Source organism: Dipodomys ordii, unplaced genomic scaffold, assembly GCF_000151885.1.
Source record: "Dipodomys ordii isolate 6190 unplaced genomic scaffold, Dord_2.0 Scaffold209, whole genome shotgun sequence".
Taxonomy (NCBI): Eukaryota; Metazoa; Chordata; class Mammalia; order Rodentia; family Heteromyidae; genus Dipodomys; species Dipodomys ordii.
This window is the reverse complement of record NW_012267425.1, coordinates 177482-193769: the sequence shown is the minus strand read 5'-3', so window position 1 is coordinate 193769 and position 16288 is coordinate 177482. Positions and strand designations below refer to the sequence as shown.

The 16288-nt window shown below is 37.5% G+C and overlaps 1 protein-coding gene and 1 pseudogene across 1 annotated transcript in view; one reads left to right on the top strand and one right to left on the bottom strand.

Moving 5' to 3' along the window:
• Window positions 1-16288, bottom strand: part of Tmlhe (trimethyllysine hydroxylase, epsilon) — a 67489-nt gene that overhangs the window by 41092 nt on the left and 10109 nt on the right. The window lies entirely within an intron of this gene.
• LOC106000105 lies at window positions 7322-12546 on the top strand (annotated as a pseudogene).

Below are 16288 nucleotides of genomic sequence, written 5' to 3'. Positions count from 1 at the left end.
GGGTCCTGAACTCTGGGCCTGGGCGCTGTCCCTCAGCTCTTCAGCTCAAGGCTAGCGCTTTACCACTTGAGCCACAGCACCACTTCTAGCTTTTTTCTTTTTGCTTATGTGGTACTGAGGAATTGAACCCAGGGCCTCGGGCATGCAAGGCAAGCACTCTACCACTGAGCCACCTTCCCAGCCCCCTTATTACTTTCTTATGAGTTAATTTTCTCTTCCTTTAATACTTTTATTATAACTTATAAATATACATTTTTTTAATATTTGTGATTGTTGGGTCAATGTCTGTATGCTTTACCATGAAAAAAATCCAAGGGAAAAAATGTCTATGCTAGCTTTCCCACTACCACCAGTACTTGGCATAATTTTTTATTTTTATTTTATTTTTTTGTCGGTCATGGGGCTTGAACTCTGGGCCTGGGCACTGTCCCTCAGCTCTTCAGCTCAAGGCTAGCGCTCTACCACCTGAGCCACAGCGCCACTTCCGGCTTTTTCTGCTTATGTGGTGCTAAGGAATTGAACCCAGGGCAAGCACTCTACCACTGAGCCACCTTCCCAGCCCAGTACTTGGCATAATAAGTAGCAAAATAACCTACTATATTACATAAATTAGAAGGATATTTCTTTATGTGATGATCTCAAAATAGAATTCCCACGGGGGCTAGGCAGGTAACCTAAGTCAAATATAAGGGACATGAAGTGTCAAGAGAAGGGTGAACTGAAGATCTGCCAAAACTAGTCCTCTCTGGCAATAATCAGCTGGAGAGAAGCAATATAAACAGATTATGTATGAAAACTTCCGAATTGCAATGTTGTCAACTGCATTAATTCAAGTCCTCTAAAAAGCAGATGCAAAGATAGCAACAGACATAAAAGTAATTTATTAGAAGAAATACATGCAAGGGAAAATAGAGTCTGAAAAGACTAAGACCATGGTGTATAGCCAATTCCTATGGAAAAGAAAGCAAGGTTTTAGACTTCAGTACAGTTCTAAGGTGTCAGCAAGGCTGAAGGAGAGTTCTCAAGCCAAAGGTAGCCATTAGTGGAATCTGGGTCTCTAAGGAATGGCCTTCATTAGTATTCTTGACATGCTCATTCAGTAGTTGGGAGAAGTCCATGGGAACTGTGACCTTGGCAAGAAAATAAAGATGGCTTATAGAACCCAGTAACTGGGCCCTTGATTATTTACGCTATTAGTTCAACATTTTAGTGCCACTTTGTGGTTGGCACCATGATAACTAAATTCAACACTGTTGTGGCCAGAAAACTGTAAGTCAAAGGTGTATCTTCAAGATATTCAGCCCCAATATGGCCAGTTATTAATCTCTGCTCAAGTACTAATATATGCTTCACTGCCAACAAAATGGTTTTATGTAGATTCTGAGGTGAATTCAAATAGATCACCATTAGCCTATAAGTAGTAGGTTTAAAGTAGCAGGTTAGAACATGAAAAGCATTAGCTGAGGATGTAAAATTCTATCAGAATAGAAATGTAGTTTACAGTATAGAAGAACAAAAAAGATGATCCAAAAAAGAAAATGAGCAAGTTAAAGCAAACTGCCTGTAAGCATTATAGGAGAATAAATGGCAATGTTGGAAAACAAAGAGATGATATTAATTGATAAAGAACATTTTAGATCTTTTAAAAATATACTTTATTTAGTGTTGAGAGTTTTCTGTGTTTTACTAAAGCAAGAGCTTTAAAAAACTTTGGTTTGCAAAGTAGTGACAACTATGACCCTTGGTTAGAGACAATAGTGTCAGTCAGGACCAGTTTCATCTGTGCATCTACTGTAATGAGCATTCTATTGGAGAAGACTCTCTCTCAAATGAATATGTATTGTAGGATAAGATGAGGTATAAATGAAAATCCTGCTGAGTGCCTCAGGCTGCTCTGGAATACTAGATACAATTATGAATTTTGGAAGCTATGGTGAGTAGTTAGAAAAAAAAATATTCCCATAGAAGAAATGATGTGTGTTTAGTTCCTTTAAAATGAAACCTGAACCAGGACTGTGTGCTTACATGTATGTTTCAAAAAGGATAAGTATAGCAAGATGACTTCAAGGTTAGCAATTATATTCTTGGGTTCTTTTACTGACTAATCTGAATTCTTAATTCTAATAGAAGTAGTTTCTTTTCTCAGAGCCATATTTGCCAGATATATTTCCTTCTAAAGGCACTAGAATCATCTTCAAAGGTAGATTTTCTGAGAATCAAATATTATATTCCAAGAAGGAGTCTCACCAACAATTAGGAAGGCTGTGAGAAATGCTAAAAATCAGCAAAGAAACCATCAGATATAGTTTAAAGAGGACTTACTAATATGCCAAGGTTGTATTCAGGAGAAATAAAAGCTTATAATGATTGTTTAATATGAAGAATAAGGCAAGCGTACAAAAGAAACAATATCCCTGAATCAAGTGAAAGGGTACTTTATGCCAGAGTTCTTTTTTTAAGTTGAGGTACATGTTGAAAGACTAGGCATACTTTGAATAAAGGAGACATAATGATCTAGTTAGTTGTCAATGGTCATGATCATGATCATGGTGTTTTTCATATTTTATCTTGGAATGGTCACTCCATTCTTTATAGAATCTCAATTTATTCTTCAAAGACTGTTTCAAATTCTGTTCATTTAAAACAACATCCTCATCCTCTAGACTACACAGATTTTTAATCTCTCCTGATGGCCCATGGTTCATATGGTTTAAACCAAACACTTTGGTACATTTATTATTTATTTATTTGTTTGTTTGTTTGTTTTTTGTTGGTCGTGGGGCCTGAACTCTGGGCCTGGGCGCTGTCCCTCAGCTCTTCAGCTCAAGGCCAGTGCTCTACCACTTGAGCCACAGGGGCCACTTCTGGCTTTTTCTGCTTATGTGGTCCTGAGGAATCGAACCCAGGGCCTCATGCATGCAAGGCAAGCACTCTACCACTGAGCCACCTTCCCAGCCCCACTTTGGTATTTCTTGATGTAAACTATTCTAATTGACTCAAGTTTTGCTTCTTTGGTTAGGCTGTAAATTCCATGAATTCAAGGAGTAAATTTCTTTATAACTACCACAGTTTCAAACATATATGTGGAGCACATGGGCAGCAAAGATGGCGCTGGGAGGGGGTTGAGTGGGCAGAGCCTAGTTTACTGTAGAGCACATGGGCAGCCAAGATGGCGCTGGGAGAGGGTTGAGTGGGCAGAGCCTAGTTTACTGTAGAGCACATGGGCAGCCAAGATGGCTCTGGGAGAGAGTAGAGTGGGCAGACCCCAATTGATCTGCCCATCGGTGCCTAACCAGCCCGTGAAGGCTCAGGTGAATGGTAGGGTGTGACCTTGACAGTGATTGGTTCCTCTTCCTCCCTTACCATACCACCCACCCTTTTTGTCTTTAAAAGGGGCTGCTCTCTGTTAATAAACGAGTTTTTTACCTGCTGGATTTGGCTCCCCGCTGTGTCTGATTGTCTCCTGGGCTGAGGGAGGCTAGGAAACGGGCCGCACTTACCTTTCCTCGGACCCCGTCCGTCTTTTGTGGGACGGACGAAGACCCGACACATATACTTAAAAGGGCTGAAATATTTTTGTGTGAATTAAATCAAGATGCACAATCAGAAGAAAGAAGATGGTGGGCTGGAGACATCCAGCACATTCCTCTCTCTAGAAGACTGATTCAAAACAGGTGTGTAGCTCTATGGTAAAATAAAATGGTATGGGTAAACACTCTAGATTTTATAGTACAGTTATATATTAATTTGGTTTTAGGTAAGGGAATTTGTAGGCAACTCCCAGTGTGTGCATACAGGTTCACTATGGTGAACCTGGAGTGGACAGTCACTTAGCCACAGCCACCCTGACAAAGCCAAATTGCCTTGTTTGGCCTGTTTTATTGGGACTGAAGAAGCAGGCCTGACTCAGCTTCCACCCACTATTTCCCATGCCTGGTAAAGTCCAAACTAGAAGTCCAGAAGGAAGTACTTCCATTTCAAACAGCTTAGCAAGGAGGAATGTTTTTAGCTTTTCTGTTGATGTTTTTTTTTTTTTTTTTTTGTGTCCGGTCGTGGGGCCTGAACTCTGGGCCTGGGTGCTGTCCCTCAGCTCTTCAGCTCAAGGCTAGCGCTCTACCACTTGAGCCACAGCGCCACTTCTGGCTTTTTTCTTTTTGCTAATGTGGTGCTGAGGAATCGAACCCAGGGCTTCATGCATGCAAGGCAAGCACTCTACCACTGAGCCACCTTCCCAGCCCCTCTGTTGATGTTTTATTCTGTTTTCTCTTCCTATTTTATCACATCTTTATTTAATTATATCTATTTTAAATATTTCATTGAATCTTTTCTCTCATCTTTCTTATTTTAGTCCCTTTTTAACTATTAATTTTACTTTCATGAATAAGTATCTTTTAGTCTGTTTTGTATTATCTGTCCCCTTTGTCTCTATAGTATTGGTAATTGAAGATGCTGTTATTTTATATTGGTCTTTACTGTATATTTGGTTTGCTTTTAGGTGGTTGATGTCACTGTTGGTTGTGTTCTCCCAAAGTAGTGTCAAGAATCAAGCTTTGAACTTTGAACATGTAGGGTGGTGGGCACTTTGGAACACCACAATGCCAGTTGGAGAAAATCTATAACTGATTCCTGTTCAAGCATAGGTAGACACATCAACATAAAGAACAGGAAAGAGTAGATGGCATTGATAAAAATATTGTATTCATAAACTGCTTTGTTGAATGGCAACTCCTTTGTACAACTACTTAAAGATAATAATAATAATAGTAATAAATAATTAAAATTAAATAAAATTAAAATTAAAAGGAGAGAGAAAAGTCCCATGTGACAACCTGGCTCTAAACAAGCACAGACTGGGGAGCCTGAAGACTCATTCTTGGGCTTTTATTCATTTAGCAACATAAAGAAAAATAAAACAACTGTTATAGTCACCTCTCCCAGAAAGGGGGCCCTAACACAAGTCACTTCTGAATATTTTCAGACTTCACACTGCTTAGAAGTATGGAGGAGTAATCACAAACTGTACTTATACACTCCATTGTCTACAACATAATTGTGAGAACTACCAGAGAGTCCTCTCTTGCATGAGTCCTACAGATAAAGAAGGTTATTTGAATTCTGAGGTTTGACAGGGATCACAATCAAAAGTCACCCACTGCAGTCCAAGATGCCACTTGAAGCTGCTGTATATAATACACCAATATCATAGGGCACATCATCAAGAAAAGGCTATTCTATAAGAAGACCAGACTTAAAGGTAAAAGAGATCTAACACATGTACAGATCTTACATGGAAATATAAGAAATATGAAAAAAAGGCAATAGTACTCCTCAGAAGTTCATTACTCAATTAACTGACTAAACATATGGAAAGAGATAGATGTTGGAAAAGCAATTCAAAAGATGAGCAAATAAAAAATGGTTTTATTTTTGATAGTACTGAAGTATGAATTCAGGGCCTGATGCTTGCTAGGCAAGTGCTCTACCCATAGGCATGCCTCAAGCCATTTTTGCACTGGTTATTTTGAGTTAGTGTCTCACTTTTTGCATAAGTGAGGGCCTGGATCAAAGTCCTATTTAGCAGAGCGCTGGTGGCTTGTGCCTGTAATCCTAACTACTCAAGAGGCTGAGATCTGAGGATCACAGTTCAAAGCCAGCCTAGGCAGGAAAATCCATGAGACTCTTATTTCCAATTAACCACCAGAAAACCGGAAGTGGTGCTGTGGCTCAAGTGGTAGAGCACTCACCTTGTGCTGAAGAGCTCAGGGACAGGCCCAGAGTTCAAGCCCCATGACTGAAAAAAAAAAATTCCTATTTTAAGTTTCCCATTATAGCTAAGATACAAGTATCCAGCTATTGACTATGAAGGGGTTTCAGAGAGGGAATAAGTGGTAGAGAGTGAGGGAAGGGGTGACTTTGTCCAAAAAAAATGTACTCATTACCTGATTGACATAACTGTACTTTGCCTTTATAATAACAATTGAAAAATAAAAATTAAAAAGGGGTCTCAAATATATTCCTGGGCTGGCTTCAAACTGCAATCCTCCTGATCTCAGCCTCTCAAGTAACTAGAATTACAGATGTGAGCCATTTGTGCTCAGGCAAAATATAGTTGTATTATGTCTGTTGTTGTTGTTTTGGTGGTACTGGGGCTTGAAATCAGGGCCTCATGCTTGACAGGCAGGCACTCTACCCCCTGAGCCATGGCTTCAGTCTTGGTTTTTTCTGGTTATTTCAGAGATGGAATCTAGCAAATACCTGTTTTCTTTTTTTGTCCCTGAGCTGGCTTTGAATCATAACTACCACCACCCCTCCACAAATCTCAAGTCTCTGAAATGCTAGGATTACAGTAGTGAGCCATAGGTGCCTGCCCAAAGAATTGTTTAAAAATGATCAATAATAAATACAATAAATAGATACAAATATATAGCAAGTAAAAAAGCATAATATCCTGAATTTAAATCCTAATACTGCTAAAAATGAAAAAAGGCAAATCAAAGTAAATTATCAAATTGAAGAGACAGCCTATAGGATGGGAGAAGATATTTTCCAGCTAACCATTAAATAGAGGTTTAATATTCAGAATAAATAGCTCTCAAAATTAAACAATAAAATAGCAAATATTCCAATTAATAAATGAGTAAATTAACTGTCCTTCTCAAAAGGAGAAAATACATTAAGAAAATTTTAAGGTCCCTCATCAAATACAAAATGGAAATAAAAATGTAATTGAGAATGAAAATCAAGATGAAATTTTATCTTGTCCTAGTCAGAATAATCATAAACAACAACAACAAATAACAAATGCTGGTATGTGGGTGAATGCACATATCTTTGATGTGTGCCTCTGTGTGTGTGCCTCTGTGTGTGTGCCTCTGTGTGTGTGTGTGTGTGTGTGTGTGTGTGTTAGGGTTAAAAACACTGTTTGAAGGAATGTAAATTAGTTGACCATATGGAAATAAGTATGAAAGTTCTTCAACAAACAAAATAGAACTAAAATATGATCCTGCTACACTATACCTGTACATATATCACAGATCCATGTTTATAGCAGCACTAGTCATAATAGCCTATGGGAATCAATCTATGGAATCAATCTAGGTTAACAACTGATGGATATATGCATATATACATATACACATAGTGCAGTGTTAGTCATCCATAAAGAAGAATAAAATTATGTCATTTACAAAGTGATGAAACTGCAGATCATCATGTTTAAGCATAATAAGCCAGATTCAGGAAGATAAATATTACATGTTTTCTCTAAAAGGCATAATCTAGACCTTAAAAATGACATGAATGTAAAAGAGAGACTGTTAGGATGGGAGAACCAGCAGGAGATATGAGGAAGAAAGGAGAGTGTGATGAGTGGGCAAATATGATCAAAGTATTTTATAAGTAAGTATGAAAATAACATAATGAGCCAGGTGCCGGTGGCTCACACCTGTAATCCTTGCTACTCAAGATCTGAGGAGGGGGGGGGGCTGGGAAGGTGGCTCAGTGGTAGAGCACTTGCCTTCAAGCCTGAGGCCCTGGGTTCGATTCCTCAGCACCACATAAGCAAAAAGAAAAATGCCGGAAGTGGCGCTGTGGCTCAAGTGGTAGAGCGCTAGCCTTGAGCTGAAGAGCTGAGGGACAGCGCCCAGGCCCAGAGTTCAGGACCCACGACCGGACCCCCCTCCCCCTAAAAAAAGATCTGAGGATCGTAGTTCAAAGTTAGCCAGGACAGAAAAGTCCCTGAAAGACTCTTATCTCTGATAAACCACCAGAAACTAGCAGTGGAGCTGTTACTCAAGTGGTAGAGCACTAGCCTTGAGCAAAAGAAGCTCAGGGACAGAGCCCAAGCTCACGGTTCAAGCCCCAGGACTGGCAAAAAGAAAGGCAAGCAAGCAAGTAAGCAAGCAAGAGGAGATGGGAGGGAGGAAGAGAAAGAGAGAGAGAGAAAGGGAGGGAGGGAGCGAAAGAGAAAGGAAGGAAGGAAGGGAGGAAGGAAGGAAGGGAGGGAGGGAGGGAGGAAGGAAGGAAGGAAGGAAGAAAATAACATAATGAAGAAAATAACATAATACACATTAGTGATAAAGAGACAAAAAGGTCATTATATAGTAATAAAGAGGTTGGTTCATCAACAGGAGATAAATATAAATAGATATGGATCTAGTGCTGGATAAATATGTAAAGGAAATAACTATGTAAAGGAAATATTAAGGGATGTGAAGGAAGAGATAAGTTGTAATACAACAATATATTGCATACTAAAAAAAATACTGAGTATTCAATGTTCTCAACATTTGCCAGTCCTAGGTCTGGAACTCAGGTCCTAGGTGCTGTCTCTGAGCCTCTTTGTACTCAAGACTAGCACTCTACCACCTGAGCCACAACATCACTTCTAGCTTTTTCTGAGTAGTTTATTGGAGATAAGTCTCATGGACTTTGCTGTTTGGGCTGGCTTCAAACTGCAGTTCTCAGATCTCAGTCTCCTGAGTAGCTAGGATTACAGGCATGAGCCACTGGTGCCTGGCAAGAAGATAATTTTGTGAGGTAATAGATATATGAGTTTGTTTTATTTAGCCATTCCATGATGTGCACATATGTCAAACCATCAAGTTATATAGCAATTTAAATCAAGTTATATAGCAATTTATTCATTAAGAATAAATACAAATGTATGAAATACAACTAAAGCAAGAAATTTATAGCTTTAACAAGCTATATTACAAAACAAGTAGTATCTCAGGTCAACAACCTAAAATTCTAATTAAAATACTAGAAAAAATATTAAATGAAACTCAAAGGAAACAAGAAAGAAAATAATATTATACTTGAACAGAAAAATAGAAGAAACTGTTCCTTTACCTTTAAGTTTAAGCTAGACTTATCATGAATAATATGGAGATAATATTGACCAAAATCAATATTCAAAGTTGATACCTTATTAGCCATCATATAAAAATGAATACATTTTAATAAAGTATCAAAAATATCTTCATGTTAACAAACTAGATAACAGAAAAATTCAAGAAATTCTTCAAAATAGCATGATAAAACAAACATAAGAGCTCTCTGTTCTATTCTAGCTCGCTCTCTGTTCTATTCTAGCTCTCTGCTCTCTTCTAGCTCTCTCTGCTACCTATCTCCCTCTCTGTTCTTTTCTAGCTCTCCCTGCTCTCTCTCTCTTTTCTAGCTCTTTCCTCTCTCTTTCCTCTCTTTCCCAGCTCTCTCTCATTCCCAGGTCTTTCCCAGCCACGTGGAGTGCCAACCTTGCCTGGTCCCAGCAGGTCTACTGAATAAACCTACCCCTTACCTCAAAAAAAAACAAACAAAAAAACCCATAAGAATACATTCTTAAATAATATATCACTAGATGAGAAATTTATTTTGTAATAAAATATCTTCCTTCCCCTCAAAAATCCAGACCCAAGTGGCTTCGCTTGTGAATTCCACAAAATATTAGAGAAGAAATAAGACTAAGCCTTTAGAGACTCTCCCAGATAACAGAGAAAACATCTCATAATTCATAAGTTTAACATCCAAGGCTGATAGAGATAACAGGAAGAAAAAAACTGACGTACAACATTCCTCATAGTACACATGCAAATTTTTTTTTTTTGGTCAGTCATGGAACTTGAACTCTGGGCTTGGGCGCTGTCCCTCAGCTCTTCAGCTCAAGGCAGGCACTCTACCACTTGAGCCACAGCACCACTTCCAGTTTTCTAGTGGTTTATTGGAGATAAGAGTCTCACGGACTTTCCTGCCCGGGCTGGCTTTGAACCGCGATCCTCATGAGATCTCAGCCTCCTGAGAGCTAGAATTACAGGCGTGAGCCACCGGCGCCCAGTAACACAATGCAAAGTTTTTAACAAAAAAAGATTGACCATCAAAATCCCAATGACATTCTTTACTGAGAGGAAGCAATATAAAAATTCATATAGAAGACCCAGAAAGAAGACCACATACTTAGTTACCTACTATTTGATAAGGGAGCCAAAGATATATGGTAGGAGAAAGATAGCCTCTTCAATAATTAGTGTTGGAAAACTGGGCGTCCATATGTAGAAAACTAAGTCATCATAAATTAATGTCACCATGAACTAATATCAACTCAAAGTGGATCAGAGACCTCTGTTAGACCTGAAACTTTGAAATTAATGCTAGAGGAAGTAGGAGAAACACTAGAACTCATAGACAGGCATAAGCAGAAATTTAAAAAAAAAAAAAAGATTCCCAGGGATATAGCAGATAGGAAAGACTTGACTAATGGGATTACCTCAAAATAAAAGTTTCTGGAAGTGGTGCTGTGGCTCAAGTGGTAGAACGCTTGCCTTGAGCTGAAATGCTGAGGAATAGCGCCCAGGCCCAGAATTCAAGCCCCACAACAACGACAACAAAAAAAAAGAAGTTTCTGTACAGCAAAGAACATAGTTACTAAATTAGCTAGTAGATTGGGAGATCTTTACTAGCAATATATCTGACAAGGGCCTAATTTCCAAAATATACAAGGAGCTCAAGAAATTAACCTCTCCCAAAGCCAACAAACCAATCACTAAATGAGCAAATGTGTTAAGGAAAATGTTCTCAGAAGAAGAGGGAAGGATGGCAAAGAAAATAAGAAGTAATTGTATTTCTATAACAATGAATACTTTTTAAATGAAATTATGTGAACACTTCCATTAAGAGAATAAAATATTGAATAAGAATAAATTTAACAAAACATGAAAGATTTTTACACTGAAAACTACAAAATATTCTATAAAATTAATTATATATAATTATATTTAAGTAGTCTGCATCTTTATGGATAGAAGGCATTATAGGCAGAACGACAATTCTCCAACTGATGTATAATCTCAGTTCAATTCTAAGACAAATTCTGTTAGCATGCAAATTTACAAGCTGATTACAAAATTTATATAAGATTTTTGGATAATAAAGTCAAATGACTTAGACTTCCAAAATTTAAAACTTAAAAAAATGCTTCCACTGACAGCACATAAAAAGGCTTTAAGTAAATATATACATCTATAGAGAGGGAGAGAGACAGAGACAGAGAGGGAGGGAAGGAGAGAGAGAGGGAGAGAAAGAGGGAGAGTGACAAACAAGGTAAGGGTCATTGTATGGTAAAAGGATCCATTTATCAAGAAGATATTACAATTATAGATGTATATGTAACCAGACTTGATCTTAGAGATGAAGTTGAACGAGAAGCCACAAAGACATTATAGCTGCTGCCAGACAGTAAGCCATGATCTATCATACCTATTGAGAAGGATATATTAAAATAAAGAAAACTGGAGAAAGTATTTTAGAAAGTTGTATTAAATGATAGAGACAAAATTACAGGTCAAGAGGCATCCATGAAGAAAAACATTCTAGAAAATGAAGAGGATGCATTCTTGGTACTGTAGTTTGGAAATTCCTCTATTACAAAACTTCATCATTGAAATATACCAAGTCTACCTAATGTGTTTATGTATAATCTCAGGTGATATCTCATCTTTGATTTCCTTTCCACGGGTCTCGAGGTATTTTTTTTATTCTATCCCTCCTGGTCAGTTCATGGATTTTTCACTTAAGTAATTTGTGCTGAATCATTCAGAGGATTGTATTTTGTCATTCTAGTAGGGGTTTTCACATAGATTTAAAACCTATTGATTGGTAACAGGGTGTAACCAAACTGGCTGATTTGAGGCTTAGCAGAACTTTTGGAATACACATTAAAGTACACACACACACACACACACACACACACACACACACACACACACACACACAGGAGGTAGTAACACTCTATTATAGATCTTCAGAAGTATTGCTGCTTAAGCTCCCAATTTCCATTCCAGTTGACATTTAGAGTTAGGGCACTATACTTGCAGAATTGGCAACAGAGTAACTACTCTTCCCTGGAGATTCAGAAATTGATTACCTTTTTATGATTTTCAGAGACTTGGGCAGTCCTATTAATAAACTGTGGTCAGAAGTAAAGTCTTTATAGGGCCATAAGAACACATTTCTCAATGGGCACAGGTGGCTCACACCTGTAAATAGTAGGTACTTAGGAGGCTGATATGAGGTGAGAGTCCTGGCAGGAAAGTCTGTGAGACTCTTACCTCCAATAAACTACTAAAAATGCCAGAAGTAGAGTTGTGACTCAAGTGGTAGAGCACTAGTCTTGAGGAAAAAGAAGCTTAGGGACAGTGCCCAGGCCCTGAGCTCAAACCCCAGGACCTGCACAACAAAAAAAGAAAGAGAAAGAAAGGAAGAAAGAAAGAAAGGGAGAAAGAGAAAGAAAGAAAGAAAGAAAGAAAGGAAGGAAGGAAGGAAGGAAGGAAGAAAGGAAGCAAGAAAGGAAGGAAGCAAGAAAGGAAGGAAAGAAAGAACATTTCTCAAATGGAAACCAGGAAATCTATCATCTCATGTCAAAAACTTGGAAGAAAATGGCATGGATTTATTCTAAAAAAAAATGATGGTCCTCTCAAATCCATTTCTGGTGAAAGAGCACTGAATCATCCACATTTTGATGATTTGGACAATCAGATTAGGAAGATGTAGTTTTCTGATAAAAAGTTTCTATATTAGAGATGGGAGGGGGAAACAAAGGAGGAGGCTACAATGCTTGATTAGAAATGTACTCATTATCTTGCCATGTAATTGTAACCCCTCTGTACAGTATTTTCACAATAAAAAATAAATAAAAATTTAAAAAAAGTTTCCATATTATTCAAGGATGGATCACTGTATTTCCCGTTGACTCTTTGTTTTATACATGTTTCTTTTTTTATTATAAAATTTAAACTGTACTTCACCTTCTGATTTCAAAGCTATAACTTAAAGAGAAAACACTATATGAATTTAAATACAATCCTGTATACTGTGACAGCTATTTGTTACTATAATAAAATACTATAATAAACAAAAAATAAAAATAAGAAATAAATATAATAAAATACTATAATAAAACTATATATAAAATTATATACAACCAGATAGACACCAGTGACCACACCTATAATACTGGCTATTCAGGACACTGAAATCTTAGGATCATAGTTTGAAGCCAGCTCAGACAGGAAAGTCCATGAGACTCATCTCCAATTAACCACCAAAAAGCTAGAAGTGGAGTTGTGGTTCAAGTGGTAGAGCATTAGCCTTGAGCAAAAACAAAACAAAAACCTCAGAGATAGTGCCTAGACCCTGAATTCACTGAATCACATAAATATACAGAGCAAATATAAACAGAACTGATTTACTGAAATACAATAATAATAGAGTACTTCAACAACCCACTTTCAGCAATGATCAGACAATCCAAACAGAAAATCAGTAAAGAAACAGTGGGCCTGAAGTACATTTTAGATTAATGGACTTGACAGACATACAGAACATTCTGGCCAATAGTTGCAAAATACAAATTCTTCTCAAACATACATGGAACATTCTCAATGATAGTTCATATGTTCAGACACAAAAGAAGTCATAAATTCTTTTCTGACCACAATGGTATGAAAGTAGAAATCAATTAACATGAAGAAATTAATGAAATTCACTAATACACAGAAATTAAATATGTTCTTCCAAACCAATGTTTTAAAGAAATTAAAAGGGAAACTTAAAAGCATCTTGAGATAAAATTGAAAGAAAAATATCAAAGCTTAAGAAATGTAACAAAAGTAGTTCTAAGAATCTTAAATTTAATCCCTACATTAAAAAAAGATCTCAAATAAATATTCTGATGTTATACATCATTAATGATGATGTAGAGCAGCTACAGCCATCTGATTCTTGACCAAGTTACAAAAAAAAAAAACACAAAAAACCATACATTAGAGAAAAGACAGCCTCTTGCATGCAAGGCAAACACTCTACCACTAAGTCACATTCTCAGCCCCACAATTCCTGAATGGAACTCCAATAGCTCAGAAAATAAGAATTGATAAATGGATTTCATCAAATTTAAAACCTACTATAAGTTATTCATCTGACAAGGGTTTTAATATCCAGAATATATAAAGAACAAAAAGAATGCTAATTAATAATGAGGCAAATTAATTGAATAGATAATTCAAATGGGCAAATGGACTGAACAAATAACCAATAAATAAAAAAAATTTTAAGTTCAACCTCTTTGGTCATCAAGGAAATACAGAGCAAAATTACATTGGATCAGGCATGGTTACTTAGAAAGTAACCTAGTTACTTAGAAAGTGGAGATCAGGAGTCATAGTCTGAGGCATAAAACACCATGTTCATGAAACTCTGTCTCAATCAATGGCTGGGCATAGTGGCATGCCCATGTCATCCCAAGCAATGGGGGAGGCACAATGACTGTATACAGTTCATGCATTGTCATTCAAGCAGCAAAAGGAAGCACAAATAAGAAGATTGCATAAAATGAGACCCTATCTTGAACTAATCAATGCAAAAATGAACTGGCAGAGTTGCTCAAGTGGTAGAGTGCTTACTTAGCAAGAACAAGCCACTGAGATCAAACCCCAACACACACACACACACACACACACACACACACACACACAACACCCAACTGTACAGTGAGACTATCCCTCATACCCTACTGCATCCAGAGAGAACAGTCATGATCAAGAAAGCAAACAACAATGAATTCTGGCCAGGAGGCTGGAGAAAATGTGTTGGTAGTGGGGAGGACCTATAGATTCTGTTGTTAAATTAGTTCAGCCTCTATGGAAATCAGTATGAGGGGTACTCATAAAGCTAAAAGTAGAACTGCAAAGATCTAGCTAAAACATTAATGAGCATTCTACCTTAAGGAATTAAAAATAACATTCAATAGAGATATCTGAATACTCATGTTTACTGCAGTACTCATTAGTGAATGAATGGATAAAGAAAATGAAGTTTTATTCAGCCATGAAGAAACAAAATCATTCCATTTGCAGGAAAGCAGATGGAACTGGAGATCATTTTGTTAGGTGAAATAAGCCAAAATCACATACTTTTCTCACATATGTAGTCTAAAGAACACATGTAAGTAGCTGAACACTGGTGGTTCATTCCTGTAATCCTAGCTACCCAGGAGGTTGATATCTGAGGATTGCAGTTTGAACCCAGCCTGGGTAAGAAAGTTTTGAGACTCATCTTCAATGAACCACTAAAAATCTGAAACTAGAGCTGTGGTTCAAGTGACAGAGTGCTAGCCTTGAGCAAAAAAGCTAAAGGATAGCACCCAGGCTTTGAGTTCAGACCCTAGGACCAACATATACACAAAAATACATGTAAGTAGAACTATTAGCATTGTGGAAGGTGAACAGTGGGAAGGTGGAGAATAGTAAAGAATAAGTGTGGGTTGGAAGTGGAACTGTGCACTAAGTAGTAGAGCACTAGCTTTGAACAAAGGAGCTCAGGGACAGTGCCCAGTCCCCAAGTTCAAGCCCCACAAACACCAACAACAAATAAGTATGGGTAATGAGGGTGGTGAGTAGGACCAAGTAAATATATGTGTGTGCATGTGTGTGTTATATACATGCATGAAAATGCCATAATAAAACCCTCTCTTGTACAATTAATATACACTAGTAAAAATACTCCAACTATAATTTCATTGAGTATATCAATCATGAAAACAGTAACTCCTCAGCATATCACCTTAATAATAACAATAAAAATTTAAAAATATTTTCTATTTTATTTAACTCTATAATGTATTTTAATGATCATATACAATTCTTTTGTATGACTATGGCAGAAAAGACTGAACTATCCACTTAATTGACATTGAAGATATTCCCATATTTTCCTTTTAGACAATGCTGCAAGGAAAAAAATTCAGTACTAAAGTACTAAATTATCTAGAATGTCAAATATGATCTGACAATAAATAGAAGAAAAGGGGAAAAGGAGCATATGGGTTTTTTTTTGTGAACCAAGATGGAGCAACCAATGGAGAGGATCATTATTACTATTATTTGTGTGTGTGTGTGTGTGCGTGCATGCACGCACGTGCACGTGTATGTGTGTATGTGTGTGCTAGTCCTAGGACTTAAACTCAGAGCCTGGGTGCTTTTTTTCTCAAGACTAATGCTCTACCACTTGAGCCAAAGCTCCCATTTCCAGATTTTTGGTGGTTAATTGGAGATAAGAGTCTCAGAGGCTTGGGGCTGGGAAGGTAGCTCAGTGGTAGAACGGTTGCCTTGCATGCATGAGGACCTGGGTTCAATTTCTCAGCACCACATAAGCAAAAAGAAAAAAGCCAGAAGTGGCGCTGTGGCTCAAGTGGTAGAGCGCTAGCCTTGAGCTGAAGAGCTGAGGGACAGTGCCC